The following is a 16679-nucleotide window of genomic DNA, read 5'->3' on the forward strand; positions in this document are numbered from 1 at the left end:
TGGCGGCTGCTGCCCTCAGGAGCAGGGGGAGGTGGAGAAGCCCTCAGGGGTGATCAGGGCCAGCAGCCACTGCTCGCACCCGCTGATGGCGCCAAATGATCAGGACCAGCACTGGGCACTGGCAGTGGGTGCGAGCGCTGGGTGGGACTGCGACACATGGGAGCAAAGAATTTTCAGTAACCACCAGAGGCTCGCTCAGATGACAGTGACCGGCACCTCGCCTTGGTCTGGTGTCCCCGCTCACCTGCTCCACCATCCCGCTGCGGCCAATGCCCACCATGTTCCACACCCCCCCCCTGGTAGTCAGTGCACGTCATAGCGACTGATTGTTCGTTTTTTTCTGGGTGTCCCGCCACTTGGTCTATTTGCATATTAGCCTTTTATTATATAGGATGAAAAATTTGATAAGGGTGATAAGCAATTCTAATAAGGGTTAAGATCATTGGAAGGGGGTAGCAAAGGTGAGAGTGACTTAACCCACTCTGATAACTTAGAGAAAACTTTTTGAGAAAGTGAGATTCAAGCTGAGATCTAATGGGTGGGTAAGATTTCATTAAGCAAATACAGGAGTAGGTGTCAATGTTTTATGTGGAAGAAACAGAATGTGCAAAGTCTGTAGAATAGGAAATAACATGATGCCTTCAAAGATGTAAAAAGCCATCTATATTGACTGCATATGGTGATAAAGAGGAAAGGGCACCCACTGGAGACAAAATGGCAGGTCAAAGTTTGGTTTTTCGGGACAAATAGGTGGACTAGGGGCTTTATTACAGAGGTAATAGGAAGATGTGGAAGCGTTTGAAGCAGAATCTGATGTTTTGAATTCTTTAAATATTTCTCTGACTTCTTTGTGATGATCAGATTGGAGGAGAGGAAAAGTAGATTCAAGGATGCAAGATGGAAAGTTTTACTGCTGGCTAATTTTTTATTGAATTTTCTGTTCCTTATGTTTGGTGTTTTATTTTCCTCATTAGGAAATTAGGCATAGGAAGTAGGAAATTTTCTTGATTTTTTTATTTTTATTTTTTTTATTAATCTTTATTGTTGAGATTATTACAGATGTCCCTCTTATTTCCCCCCCATAGCTCCCCTCCACCTAGTTCCCAGCCCCCCACACACAGGCCATCACCACCCCATTGTCTGTGTCCATAGGTAAAGCATACATGCATATAAGATCTTTGTCTAATCTCTTCCCATACCCCCCACACTCCCTTCCCTCTGAGAATCATCAGTCTGTTCCATTTCCATGCCCTTGATTCTATTCCATTCACCAGTTTATTCTGTTCATCAGATTTTTTATTCATTTGATTTTTAGATTCAGTTGTTCATAGATACGTATTTGTTGTCATTTGTTGTTATTTGTTGTTCATATTTTTTATCTTTACCTTTTTCTTCTTCTTCCTCTTCTTAAAGAATACCCTTCAGCATTTCATATAATACTGGCTTGGTGGTGATAAACTCCGTTAGCTTTTTCTTGTCTGTGAAGTTCTTTATCCGACCTTCAATTCTAAATGATAGATTTGCTGGGTAGAGTAAGCTTGGCTGTAGGTCCTTGCTATTCATCATTTTGAATATTTCTTTCCACTCCCTTCTGGCCTGCATAGTTTCTGTTGAGAAATCAGCTGACAGTCATATGGGCACTCCCTTATAGGTAACTAACTGTTTTTCTCTTGCTGCTTTTAAGATTCTCTTTGTCTTTTGCCCTTAGCATTTTAATTATGATGTGTTTTCATGTGGTCCTCTTTGGATTCCTCTTGTTTGGGGTTCTCTGTGCTTCCTGGACTTCTAAGTCTATTTCTTTCACCAGGTAGGGGAGGTTTTCTGTCATTATTTCTTCAAATAGGTTTTCAATATCTTGCTCTCTCTCTTCTTCTGGCACCCCCATAATTCAGATGTTGGTGTGCTTGAAGTTGTCCCAGAGGCTCCTTACACTATTCTCATATTTTTGGATTATTTTTTTCTTTTTTTCTTTTCTGGTTGGGTGTTTCTTGCTTCCTTGTATTTCAAATCATTGATTTGATTCTCGGGATCCTCTAGTCTACTGTTGAATCTCTGTATATTATTCTTTATTTCAGTCAGTGTATGCTTAATTTCTGACTGGTCCTTTACCATTTTTTTTACATTCTCACTAAGATCCTTAAAAGTCTGACTAAATTCCTCAGAGGTTTCTAGAAGATTCTTGAGTAACCTTATAACTGTGGTTTTGAACTCTATATCCAGTAGTTTGCTTTCTTCCATTTCTTTCATTTGTGACATGTTTCTTTGTCTCCGCATTTTGGCTGCTTCCCTGTGTTTGTTTCTATGTATTGGGTAGCTTCTAAGTGTCCTTGAATTGATGGAGTGGCCTTGTGTAGTAAGTGTCCCATAGGGCCCAGTGTCTCAGTTTCCCTAATCAACTGAGGTGGACACTCTTGGTGCATCCCTTTGTGGGCTGTGTGCAGTTTTGTTGTAATTGAGCCTTGATTGCTGTTGGTGTCACTGGAGGAATTGACCTCCAGGCCGACTGGGGAAGAGTTGTAACTACAGTGGGAGAGCTGCTGTGCAGGAGACACCCTTATGGAGCAGGTCTTGCTTCAGTGGGGCTTTGGTGCTCACTGAGTCTGTCCCTTGAATGTGTCACTTAGGGATGTGAAGAGTTGTAATCTGATATGATCTCACACTGACAGTTGGGTATACTGGTTCTTGGGTCTCCAGGGAGATGCAAAGTCAGCCACTGCCTGGGGCCACCCAGCAGGAGCTACAGAGAAATCTGTAGATTCTTCCTTTTTGTATCAGGTCTGGAAGTGCCCAGATGAGGCTCAGCTGTGAAGCAAGTCAGGCTGGTGCTGGGTCTTAGGCCTTTTTTTGACAGGTTTGGGGCTCCCTGACCCAGCTGCAGCTTATTTGACAAGTTTTTAGCCTGAGAAAGAACAGACCATTCATATGCAAAAGCTGCTGCTCACAGCATGGGTGGGGTTGTAAATTGGGTGGGGCTGGATCTCAGGGAATCACCAGGGCAGAGCAAATAGAAATGGCTGCCAGTCAGCCCTGCACCATGGAGGTCCCAGCACGGGAACAATGACTGCTGCAGTCACCTCCTTCTGGATGAAAGTCATCCCTGAGTTCCTGCCCTGATTCCAGACAGTCCAGTTTCTCCTTGTATGTGTCTGGGTCCCCCAGAGCCTCACCTGGCACTGGAGCTCAGAGGAAGTGGGAGCTTGTAAATTCAGTTCGTGGTACGGCCTTTTAAGAGGAGCAGCTGGGTTTCTAGCAGCCTGTGTGTCACTTAGCCCCAATCCACACTGGTTTTTACAGTCCGTAGTTCTTACTGCCCATAGGGACTTCTTTCCCCAGCTCTGGAACTCTGGCCTGGGGGTCTGGTGTGGGGCTGGGACCCCTTGCTCCTCCGGGCCGCCTCTACAGAGGCAATCTCCCTCCAGATTAAAACAGCAGTACACCTGGGTTAATCATCAGTCTGTTCAGAGGCACCTCCACACGTCCGCACCTCCTACCAGTCAGTGTGCTTTCTTCTTTACTTCTCTAGTTGTATCACTTCCATTCAGCTAGCTTTCTGGTGGTTCTGGATGATATTTTTCTGTATTTTATTTGTAATTTTGATGTGGTTATGGGAGGTAGCAAGTACAGGCGTTTATCTATGCTGTCATCTTGGTTCAGGGGTCTCCTTGATTGGTTTTTAAGGTTTAAATGGTTGTTTCATTAGTGGTCAAGGAACCCAAATCACTGAAATCTAAAATTATACTTGATAACCAACAAGTAGTAGGTTAGGAATAGGCTTTGTGTGTGTGTGTGTGTGTGTGTGTGTGTGTGTGTGTGTGTGTGTAGGTGTGTAGTGAGGAGAGATCAGGAAGAACAAGAGGCATGGAAGCTGGGTTTTCTCCAGAGTGTTCTTTCTCTCTCTTGCTTTGTGTTCTCTCACCCTCAGTGATCTCTTGCTGGAGGCACCTGGGCTTGTCAGGGAAGCCTCTCAGCTGTGACGTTTTGTGTAAAGCACTCAGCCAGTTACCACAGAGCAGAATAATTAATTTCCTTCATGAACTATCAACCTACCTCTTGGGTAATTGTATTATTTTAAGCTTAAAAATGAATATGTAAACTGGGGTCAAAAGGTCTATGTTTTGATAAGAAAATGGATTTGGAAAGTTAAGGGCATGCCCTCATTTTCCCTGATACAAACCTTTGCCTAACTTTAACATCAGTCAAATGAGCTGGAGAAGTAAAAAAGTTTCAAGTAAGATATTAAATTCCTCTATCAGAAAATTCTATTTTTTTCCACTTTTGTTTGAGCCTGAGTGTCTTAGAGTACTAGTATATTGGATGAGGCTTATACATTTGTATAAGCAAAAAATTCAATCTACGTTGATTCTGTGTCATGGATTGTTCAATCACTTTCATTCATTCATTTATACAAGTAGTTATGGAGTGGCACTGAGGCCCTTGCTCTCAACTAGTTTTCTTTCAGGTTGTGTGATATACAAATTATCAATGTTAACACAAATAGACAATTACAATCACAGTGGGTACATATTGTTTAGAAGCTAAAGGAGTACAAGTAAGGGCATTTAACTCAGACTTTGAAGTTATCTTAGAGGAGTATGAAGAGTGTCCAAGAAAGTTTTCTTCTGCATGCATAGAATTCTACCAGGCACAGTGGTGGAGGAAAGTAATCCACAGACAGAGAGAACATGGCCCACTGGGGGATTATGGAAAAATCCAGATGTATACTTAAGGCTTCAGACCCATCTGGATCCAGGAACTTAAAAAAATAATCAGGACTCAGTTTTTATCTGCTTTCCAGAGTGATGGCCTCATTTTTCTGACCTCCAACAACACTGTGCTTACATCATTCACACAGCCAGCAATTCAGCAGAAAGAACATAATTCTTTCTTAACAGCTTCAATATAAGTCCCAGAAAAGAATCTCCTTAGCTCTATTTGACCTAATTCAAGTCATATGGCCAGATGGAGGGAATGAAAATGTCCACTGCAGCGATGTAACCCACACTTTTATAAAATGAACATGGGGGAAAAGGCCAAGAAGGTGATAGAAAATTAGAGTGCTAGGAAACCAACAGAAGAATAAATTCAAGAGGGAGGAAGTGATCAGTTAATGATGGTCCTAAGTGAACTGAGAAATGAATGTAAAATATTCACTTGATTTAGCAACAAAATGATGATTTATGACCTCCGCAAAGAAGTTCATGTGATGGGTCAGAAGAGAGAATGGAGTGCCACAAATGAAAAGTTAGTAAAGTGGTGGAGACTGGGAGGACAGACAACCCTTCTTACCTTATAATAGACAAATATGCAAATTGACCGCACCTTCGCTACGCCCAAGCCACGCCCACCAACCTAGCCATGCCCATAAACCACGCCCACCAGGAAACCGTTGCAGGGAAGCTGGGGTGCAGCGGAGCCCAAGGCCGGGAAAGCCGCCCAAGGCTTTCCCGGCCTTGGGCGCCAGCGGGGTGCCGGCTTCGATCGCAGGAGTGAGCCGACCTGGGGGGTCGGCTCGCTCCTGCGATCGGGTCGCAGGGACGCTGGGGTGCGGCGGAGCCCAAGGCCCGGAAAGCCGCCCGGGGCTTTCCGGGCCTTGGGCGCCAGTGGGGTGCCTGCGATCGGGTCGCAGGGATGCTGGGTGCAGCCGAGCCCAAGGCCACCACCCAGGGCCAAGCCAGGACCCTGAAAGAAGGTAGAAGGCGGTGGCCACAGCCAAGGCCTGGGTCCCCGGTGCCGGCAGAAAACTGGTGCAGGCAGAAAACTGGTGCAGGCAGCCAGGTGAATGAAGGTCTATTGCACGAATCTTCGTGCAAACGGGCTACTAGTTTGACTATAAAGAAGACTGAGCACCAGGATGGTGGTTAAGTTCACAATTGCTGTTGCATTATTCTGAGAGCAAGTAAACTTGAACATTGACCGAGTCCAAATAAATGGTGCTGAACTTCCACCAGCACCTTCTGTCCCTCCTGGCATTGCCTCCACATTCTTGCAATACAAGCCTCGTGTCTTATTTTGAGTCAGAGAAGACTGACGCTCACCATTCCTAATGATATCAAAAACAGAAGATGAAGTCAAGACCAAATAATTATCACATTAATTTCTAAGGCAAAAGGGAAGAGGAATGTGAGACAATTTAAAATTATGAAAGAATGAGAATATATGACAAAGTAATGATTTGCAAATATTTTTAATGAAGCATATCCATTTCTAATTTGATGACCATCCATCATTACATTTTTATAAATGGGTCTAATGCCCTTGTGTGTGTAAGGATGGTATAGTAATTAATTAAATGGGTTTTGGGATTAAAGAGATTAAAAACTGGCTCTAATACTGCCTGCTTGTGGTTGTTGGAAAAATTATCAAAGTTCTTTATGTCTCGTTTCTCATTGGTAGAGTAGTAATAATAGTAATAGCCACTACATAAACATGCTCTGAAGATTACATTGCCTAGTGTAAGTAAATCACCTGCAAAGTATTACAGCAATGCTTACTACTACTGCTGTTACTATTTTTTAAATAATTTAACCCTATTCTTTGTACATTAACTAGCATATTTAGAAATTTAAAGACAGTAAGTTTTTTTCAACAAAAATTATAATAGGTTATGTTAAATAAAAGGTTAGTATTTTTTTTTCTCAATTTGTGGCATGCAAACTACTTTTATACTTGTGTTTTAACATATTATTTAGGCATCATAAATTAAAATAGCAAAATACAAAAGAGAAAAAAGAAAAGAAAAGAAGATGCTTATTTACTTTGTCCAATCAGATTAGATTGTGTATATTAATTCAAAACTTAATTTCTACAAGTAGCCATAACATGTATTAAGGGTTCACTCTATTTTAGAATTTTCACTACACGTACATCCATGGCATCCTTGATTAAGGTCCCAGTTAATTCTAAATTTGCACTGGAGCCTGGTCTCACTTTAGTAAATGTCTTTAACATCTTACTTTGGCTATAAAATGGCAACCAAAATATTTACCAACACTTTAGTGAAAGTTCTTTTTTCCCCACTCACACTATAATTTTCTCCTAATCTACATCAAAAAAGTGTTGATGATGCTAAGCTAAATTATGTTCTCACTACTAATGATGGATTCACAGCATAGTAGCATCTCACATGGGAATCAGTTTTAAGGTGAGTGCTTAAAGCAAAAATAAATAGAATAAATAATACCCTTGATAATGACCTTCAAGTACAATATTAATTAAGCCTAATACAATTTTTCCAGCAACTTTAGAATACAGATCTGTATTTTTGGTTAAGCATGAGGTGACAGCTGGCTTACATGGAAGGCATTTAGGGACCGGGTTGTAGAATAAATATTTACTGAATGTTTAAAAATGAAAATTGTCTCAGCCAGTGTGACTCAGTGGTTGAGCTTCAACTCATGAACCAGGAGATCAAGGCTTGATTCCTTGTCAGGGCACATGCTACGGTTATGGGCTCGATCCCCGGTGGCAGTCGATCAATGATTCTCTCATTGTTGATTTTTCTGTTTCTGTCTCCCTCTTCCTTTCTCTCTTTGAAATCAATAAAAGCATTTAAAAAAATTAAACTTATCAGAGCAAGATGCTCTCACTTAGGTAGTTGAGAATTAAGATTACCAGATTTGTGCCTTCCATTTTCTGTTCAGCTAGAGCCATGAACTCATCCTGTGGGTAGTGGACAAAAGCAATTGATCTTTCTTTCTCTCCTTGCCCTCTGTGTATGCATAATTGGATTTATTTAAATTACATTAACATACCATGTTACTTCATTGTAATATTTAGCAGATGACATCAGTTTACTAGATCTTTTACCACCTATAAACAATCTTTTCACAAACATATATGAGATTTAAACTTAATATTACTATGAAGTTTTTTAATCCATTAAAACAAACAAACAAACTAACAAACAAAGAAACCCCAAATAATTTGACAGAGCTATTGCCCACATTACATTAGGAGCATAACAATGACAAATTATGGGGTCAAAATACCCAGACTATTTGTTTGCTGGGCCCTCCCAATATAGCTGTGATGAACAAGAATCTGGAATATCTACCTCTTTCTGATATGGGGGTAGAAGAGCGGGTGTTCCAAAACTTTATGACCATATGACTGCACTAATTGGTGCTACATACGCTGAAATTAAATTATCTTATTCTATGAGTAGACACAAAACACAGCTTCAGAAGATAACCTACCATAAATTTGACATAGTGAACCAGTAAAAAAATTTTTTAGCTAGAAAAACTTTTACTTAATCTATAAAGCTATGCCACAGATTTATAAATGGTGTTTTTGGCCTCTATAGATCAATAATTAAAATTGAAAAATGAGTATTTTTATTTCCTTGCTGAGGATGGACACACTCTATAGTCATACCTGGATAAACTCACTGATTTTGATGTAAATAAAATAAAAATGAAATGTGTATTTAAGGCAAAATACAGTTTTCTTCCTGTGTTTATACTCATTTTTGTTATGTTTATCGGTCCACTATTAATTTTTTGCTATTATTTCAAATATTTAACACACAGTTGCAAAAATTTGCTTGAAAAATATGTATAGACTAAGATTTTTTTAAAGGCTGGAGAGAAGGAAGGGAGGAAAAAAGGGAGAAATATTCAATTAAAGTACACTAGTTAACTCATGAAAGTTGTTAAACTGGTAGTCTATTAAACTCATATGGTTAAATTTTTAAATTTTTTTTACTTTTCAATTTCAGTTGATATACGATATTATGTCAGCTTCCAATATATAATATAGAGATTAGACATTTATATAACTTACAAAGTGATTACCCCAATAAATCTAGTACCCATCTGACATCATACATAGTATTACAATATTATTGACTATATTCCCTAGGCTGTACTTTATATCCCTGTGATAGTTTTTACAACTGATAATTTGCACATCTCAATCCCTTTCCCTTTTTCACTCATCCCCCTCAAAGCCTCTTCCACCTGGCAACCATCAAAATGTTCTCTGTATCTATGAGCATGTTTCGAGGGTAGTTTTTTGTTTTGTTCATTTATTTGTTTTTTAGACTCCACATATAAGTGAAACCATATGGCATTTGTCTTTCTTTGTCTGACTTATTTCACTTAGCATAATACCCTCTAGGTCCATCCACATTGTTGCAGATGGCAGATTTCATTCTTTTGTATGACTGAGTAATAGTCCATTGTATATATGCACCATCTTTTCTATATTCATTTATATATTAACTAGAGGCCTGGTGCACGAAATTCGTGCACTGGGGGGGTGGGGGGGGTGCCCCTCAGCCCAATCTGCACCCTCTTCAATCTGGGACCCCTCAGGGGATGTCCAACTTCCAGCAGTAGGACATCCCTCTCACAATCCGGAACCGCTGGCTCCTAACCACTCATCTGCCTGCCTGCCTGATTGTCCCTAACCCCACTGTCTGCCTGCCTGCTTGCCCCTACCTTGATCTCCTGCCAGCCTGATTGCCCCTACCTTGCCCTCCCCTATCAGCCTGATCACCCCAAACTGCCTGTGCCTTGGCCCCCAGTCTGGCCTCCCTCTGGAGGCACCACCCCCATAACCCCAATGCTGCTGCCACTGCAGCTGGTTATGGCTGCCTGAGCCTTGGCCTTTGTAGCCACTGCGGCTTTGTCTGGAAAGATGTCCGGAAGACAACCACTCTAATTAGCATATTACCCTTTTATTAGTATAGATTTGGGGACCATTACAACCACGCAGAACTTGAAGAAAACACATGGCCCTGGTCAGTTTGGCTTAATGGAGAGAGCATCGGCCTGTGGACTGAAGAGTCCAGGTTTGATTCTGATCAGGGGCACTGGGTTTCGGGCTCAATCCCCAGTAGGGGGCCTGTGGGCGGCAGCTGATCAGTGATTCTTTTTTTTTTTTTTTTAATATATTTTATTGATTTTTCACAGAGAGGAAGGGAGAGGGATAGAGAGCTAGAAACATTGATGAGAGAGAAACATCGACCAGCTGCTTCCTGCACACCCTCCACCGGGATATGTGCCAGCAACCAATGTACATGCCCTTAACCGGAATCGAACCTGGGACCTTCCAGTCCGCAGACCGACGGTCTATCCACTGAGCCAAACCGGTTTCGGCTGATCAGTGATTCTTATCATTGATGTTTCTATCTCTCTCTCTCCCTCTCCCTTTCTGAAATTTTAAAAATATATATTTTTTAAAGAAAACACATGATCTTCACTTTGGGCTTTGTCATCTTACAATATCCTTTGTGCAGTGTTTTAACTTCCCTCAGCTTTCCTTTACCCACCTTTAAAGTGCAATCTATTTTGGGGAAGATGATCAGGAAAGTGATTCCAATGGGTAGAAGTTTTTTTTGGAGGGGATGGGTCATGAAGATATTTAAAAATTGAGCATGGTGATGGTTGTACCACTCTGAATTTACTTTAAAAAACCAGTTCATTGTACACTTTAGGTGACATGTACAGTATATGGGTTATATCTCAACAAAGCTGTTCTTTTATTTCTTTTTAAATAAAGACCAGTCTTATAATCAGTTGCAGATGTTTTCAGAGGCCCCTCAAGATTTGCTCACCATGTCCCAAATCACGGCTGTGATTCCCAGTTGCCTCCAGTCCTGGTGGATCTGTATGGTGTGGTTTGCAAAAGAGAAGGTGGCAAGAGGCTTATGGAATTTCGACAACCCCATTCTCCCGGTCTCCTCATAGGGCACCAGGGCCATTCCCACTGTGCCAGCTCTGCTCCCTTTAACCTGTTGGGCAAAAGAATCCTGCGTGCTCTGGCCAGAAAGTGCATTCTTTCTTAGGTGGCCCGGATGCTTTTTTTAAGGTCGTTTTATGGATTCAAAAGAATAAACAGAGATGTGGAAAGCTTTTGTCAAAATCCTTTTACATGGTTCTTCCAGTCTCATGGGAAATGAGATGTGGCTCTGAATTCATCCCAAAGTGTGTCTTTGGGCAAAAGCACCCAGAACGGCACAACTCCTGCAGAATGCCCCACACACTTTGCTGTCAGGACTCAGGGGGGCTTGAGGGTGAGCGAGGCGGCGGTGCCAGCACAGGACCTGGGAGAAGGTAGCGCTTTCTACACTGCCCAGGCCACGTGGACTACAGCAGTACCCGCCCAGGTGGGCAGGGTGTTTCTGCTGTTTTGTTTTTGGTCTGGCCTCCACCCCGTCAGCCACGGACCAGTGCCTGCACTGAGACTGAATGGTTTGATGGCCCTACTTTTTGGTGGACAGTGGATGCACTCCCAGAGACTGGCAGTTAGACTCTGGCGGCTTCTGAGTCCCTTGCAGGGAGAGCCCGGCCCTAGGTCAAGAACAGACTCAGGCGTCCTCGGCCAGGAGGCCTCCTTGGGCTAGGGGCCGCCACAGTTTGAAGGCTGGCCATGACCCCAATCCTGGTAGGGGTCTCCTCTGGGGTGCTGGCAGGCCTGGGCTAGGGCTGCGGGCGGTTTAGAGGCTGGTCATGCCCCTGATCCTGGTGGGGGTCTCCTCTGGGGTGCTGGCAGGCCTGGGCTAATGGCCACCCTGGTTTAGAGACTGGTCACGCCCCCGATCCTGGTGGGGGTCTCCTCTGGGGTGCTGGCAGGCCTGGGCGCTGGCGCCGCAAAGGGAAAGGTTCCTGAACCTGCTTCCCACACACCTAGGCTAGGATACATCTTGTAGGAGGCGGCTTCAATGCCGGGGGTCGGTGACCAGGTCCTCCAGAGCCTCGCTTTCTGGGCTGCAGTCCCACGTCTCCCAGTGCCCCAGCCTCGGATGCGCCCACGCAGTTGCCCCCACCACCAGCCACCTCAGCGCAGGCCACAGCAGCTAAAGCCAGCCCCTTGGAAGCCAGGCCACCACACCCACCACCGCTAGTAGCTCTCTGCTGCTCGCTCTCTGTGCCCTGTCCACTGGGGTGGGGGAGTGCTCCCAGTCCAGCGGCCCTCCCTCCCTCCGCAGCCTGGCTTGGGAAGCTGGCCTCATGCTGGGGCTACTATGCCAGCATGCCCACTCGGCTACTATGGGTGCGACACGGGCCCCACGGAGGCCAACCTGGAGAACGTGGACCCCAGCTCTGCATCCGGCTGCTGCAGATGGCCTCGGTGGTCAACTACCACCTGCTCCTTCCACTGGCCCCATTGATCCCTCTCAGCACCAGCCATTTAGGCCATGGTGGCAATCGCCCAGGAACCCCGGCCCTGGAGCAGCTGGCTGGGCCCGGCCACGCCCCCCGGGTCCCTGATCTGGCCCTGGACCCCCGGGAGGCTTCTGGCTGTGCCCGGCCACGCCCCCCCAGGTCGCAATCGCTCCCCAGGACCCCCGGGAGGCTGCTGGCCGTGCCCGGCCACGCCCCCCCGGTCGCAATCGATCCCCAGGACCCCCGGGAGGCTGCTGGCCGGGCCGGCCACGCCCCCCCCAGGTCGCAATCGCTCCCCAGGACCCCCCGGAGGCTGCTGGCCTGCCCGGCCACGCCCCCCGGGTCGCGATCGCTCCCCAGGACCCCCCAGAGGCTGCTGGCCGTGCCCGGCCACGCCCCCCCGGGGCGCGATCGCTCCCCAGGACCCCCGGAGGCTGCTGGCCGTGCCCGGCCACGCCCCCCGTCGCGATCGCTCCCCAGGACCCCCGGGAGGCTGCTGGCGTGCCCGGCCACGACCCCCGGGTCGAGATCGCTCCCCGGGACCCCCCGGAGGCTGCTGGCCGTGCCCGGCCACGCCCCCCCCGGGTCGCGATGGCTCCCCAGGACCCCCGGGAGGCTGCTGGCCGTGCCCGGCCACGCCCCCCCAGTCGCGATCACGCCTGGGACCCCCGGGAAGCTGCTGGCCGTGCCGGGCCACGCCCCCCCGGGGCGCGATCGCTCCCCAGGACCCCCGGGAGGCTGCTGGCCGTGCCCGGCCACGCCCCCCCCCGTCGCGATCGCTCCCCAGGACCCCCCCGGGAGGCTGCTGGCCGTGCCCGGCCACGCCCCCCCCCCCCGTCGCGATCGCTCCCCAGGACCCCCGGGAGGCTGCTGGCCGGGCCCGGCCACGCCCCCCCGGGTCGCAATCGCTCCCCAGGACCCCCGGGAGGCTGCTGGCCGTGCCCGGCCACGCCCCCCCGGGGCGCGATCGCTCCCCAGGACCCCCGGGAGGCTGCTGGCCGTGCCCGGCCACGCCCCCCCGGTCGCGATCCTGCCTGGGACCCCCGGAGGCTGCTGGCCGTGCCGGGCCACGCCCCCCCGGGTCGCGATCGCTCCCCCGGACCCCCGGGGGGCTGCCGGCCGTGCCCGGCCCCGCCCCCCGTCGCGATCGCTCCCCAGGACCCCCGGGAGGCTGCTGGCCGTGCCTGGCCACGCCCCCCGGGTCACGATCGCTCCCCAGGACCCCCGGGAGGCTGCTGGCCGTGCCCGGCCACGCCCCCCCGTCGCGATCTCGCCTGGGACCCCCGGGAGGCTGCTGGCCGTGCTGGGCCACGCCCCCCCCGGGCGCGATCGCTCCCCAGGACCCCCGGAGGCTGCTGGCCGTGCCCGGCCACGCCCCCCGTCGCGATCCCGCCTGAGACCCCCGGTAGGCTGCTGGCCGGGCCCGGCCACGTCGCGATCGCTCCCCAGGACCCCCGGGAGGCTGCTGGCCGGGCCCGGCCACGCCCCCTCGGGTCGCAATCGCTCCCCAGGACCCCCGGGAGGCTGCTGGCCGTGCCCGGCCACGCCCCCCGGGGCGCGATCGCTCCCCAGGACCCCTGGGAGGCTGCTGGCCGTGCCCGGCCACGCCCCCCCGGGGCGCAATCGCTCCCCAGGACCCCCGGGAGGCTGCTGGCCGTGCCCGGCCACGCCCCCCGTCGCGATCCCGCCTGGGACCCCCGGGAGGCTGCTGGCCGTGCCCGGCCACGCCCCCCGGGTCGCGATGGCTCCCCAGGACCCCCGGGAGGCTGCTGGCCGTGCCCGGCCACGCCCCCCCCAGTCGCGATCACGCCTGGGACCCCCGGGAAGCTGCTGGCCGTGCCGGGCCACGCCCCCCCGGGTCGCGATCGCTCCCCAGGACCCCCGGGAGGCTGCTGGCCGTGCCCGGCCACGCCCCCCGTCGCGATCGCTCCCCAGGACCCCCGGGAGGCTGCTGGCCGTGCCCGGCCATGCCCCCCCGGTCTCGATCCCGCCTGGGACCCCCGGGAGGCTGCTGGCCATGCCGGGCCACGCCCCCCGGGGTCGCGATCGCTCCCCAGGACCCCCGGGAGGCTGCTGGCCGTGCCCAGCCACGCCCCCCCCGTCGCGATCTCGCCTGGGACCCCCGGGAGGCTGCTGGCCGTGCCCGGCCACGCCCCCCCGGGTCGCGATGGCTCCCCAGGGGCCGGAACTAAGAGGATTTGGCGCCGCCATCTTGGTTTTCTCAACGGCCAGATAGGCCACCCGGAGTCCCGCCCCCAGCCTCTCGCAGGCCCAATCATGGGCATAGCGGAGGTGCGGTCAATTTGCATGTTTCTCTATTATAATGTAGGATGGACACTAAGGTTGTTTCCATTAAGTCTAAAACAATAACAAGCACTCAATTTTGTCTCTGTGTGTGTGTGTTTAGAAAGTTTGACACTTACTGGACAGAGTAATTATCTGACAACCTCAAAGTTGAGTTTATTTTACTTTATAAAATATATTTACCTGCCTTACAGTGATAGCTGGAGTGTAAGAAATCAGTCAGTGTTATTCGTAGTTTAGGTAAGTTTTAAATGGCAAGTACCTAGATTACTCCATGCATTTCTAATTTTGATGTTAAGGCTGAATTATGATGAATCCGGTTTTAACATTTTGTATATAAAGCACTAAAGTCTTTTTACATAAATAGATGACACAATAATCCTACCTCCAACCAGCCAGTGTTGCTCAGTTGTTGAGTGTCAACCTGTGAACCAGGAGGTTCTATTCCAAGTCAGGGCATGTGCCCGGGTTGCAGGCTCGAACTCCAGTTTGGGGCATTCAGGAGTCAGACAATCAATGATTCTCTGTCATTACTGATGTTTCTATCTCTCTCTCCCTCTCCCTTTCTCTCTAAAATCAATCCTATCTAATAATAGACAAATATGCAAATTGACCATACCTCCGACACACCCACAAGCCACGCCCACCATCCAATCAGAGCGAGTATGCAAATTAACCCAAACCAAGATGGCTACAGCCACAGAGAGCAAGGTTTCCTAGGTAACAGAGGAAGCCAAGCTTTCAGCCTGCCCTTGCCAGGCCTAAGCCTCCACTCAAGCTACAAAGTTTCAATTACAGAAGGTAAACAAATTCAAACAAATGGCGGCAGAATGGAGCTTGAGAGAGCAGGCCAGGGTTGCCACCGGCAACAGGGGAAGCAAAGCTTTCCGCACACCCTGGCCGGGCCCACCCGCTTAAGGCAACAAAGTTTCAATTATAACCCCAACACAAATGGCTGCCGGCCTTGGAGGGAGACCCAGGCTTGGCTCCGCTCCAGGCTACAAAGTTTCAATTGTAGAAGGAAAATAAATTCCAGATACCAGGGCCTCCGCTTGGGTTACCAGGGGGCGTGGCCCGCCTGCAAACCACCACAGGCCCCTCGCTCAGGCCGCCCCACACCCCAAGGGAAACCCCACCTGATCCAGGATGCCCTTCAGGGCAAACCAGCTGGCCCCCACCCCTGTACCAGGCCTCTATCCTATCTAATAAAAGAGTACTATGCAGATTGATCATCACTGCAACACACAATATAGCTGCCCCCATGTGGTCAAAGATCCTGCCCCCATGCGGACACAAGATGGCCACCACAAGATGGCCAGCAGGAGAGGGCAGTTGGGAGGCACCCGGCCTGCAAGGGAGGGCAGTTGAGAGGGACAAAGCCTGCAAGGGAGGGCAGTTGGAGGTGATCAGCCCTGCAGGAGAGGGCAGTTAGGAGTGACCAGGCTGACAGAGGAGGGAAGTTGGGGGCAAACAGGCTGGCAGCAGAGTGGTTAGGGGGTGATCAGGCTGGCAGGCAGAAGCGGTTAGGGGCAATCAGGAAGGCAGGCAGGCAAGCAGTTGGGAGCCAGCAGTCCTGGATTGTGAGAGGGATGTCCGACTGCCCGTTTAGGCTCGATCCCTGGGATCGGGCCTAAACGGGCAGTCGGACATCCCTTGAGGGGTCCCAGATTGGAGAGGGTACAGGCTGGGCTAAGGGACAACCCCCCTCCGTGCACGAATTTTGTGCACTGGGCCTCTAGTTATATTTATTTATTTTTTTAAAGAATCCTATCCCCAAGGCTCTCAAAGGAGTTTTAGAATATACCATCACTTAATACAAAAGAGCATATTCTCTGGACCATCCCACCCACCCCCAAGGGATGAAGAAAGGAAGAAAGGGGGAAAGGGAAGAAGGAATATATTTAGGAATATCTTTAAGAAGTAGTCATCCCTAGAAACTTTATTGAAAACTCTGAAAATTGAATTAAGTGCATTCTCTATAATGTCAATGACAGTTATACCTCTTACCTACCTTCAAATAAAACTGTAATCAAATGAGAAATAACTAAATATTTACTAAAATAGTAATTATTTAACGACTGCTTGTAATATATTTTCTCATTTGATTTTTTTTTAAATTGAGTTAATATTACTTTAACTACCTCCACCCCAATTATATAAATGAAACTTTCAGAAAGTTAAGTAACTCACCAAAGTCTATAGAAGTTTGAGGAGTGTGTTTGAGGAGGGACTCTGATTACAAAGCTTTTTACCCTGTAGCAC

The sequence above is a fragment of the Eptesicus fuscus genome, chromosome 7 (genome assembly GCF_027574615.1).
Source record: "Eptesicus fuscus isolate TK198812 chromosome 7, DD_ASM_mEF_20220401, whole genome shotgun sequence".
NCBI lineage: Eukaryota > Metazoa > Chordata > Mammalia > Chiroptera > Vespertilionidae > Eptesicus > Eptesicus fuscus.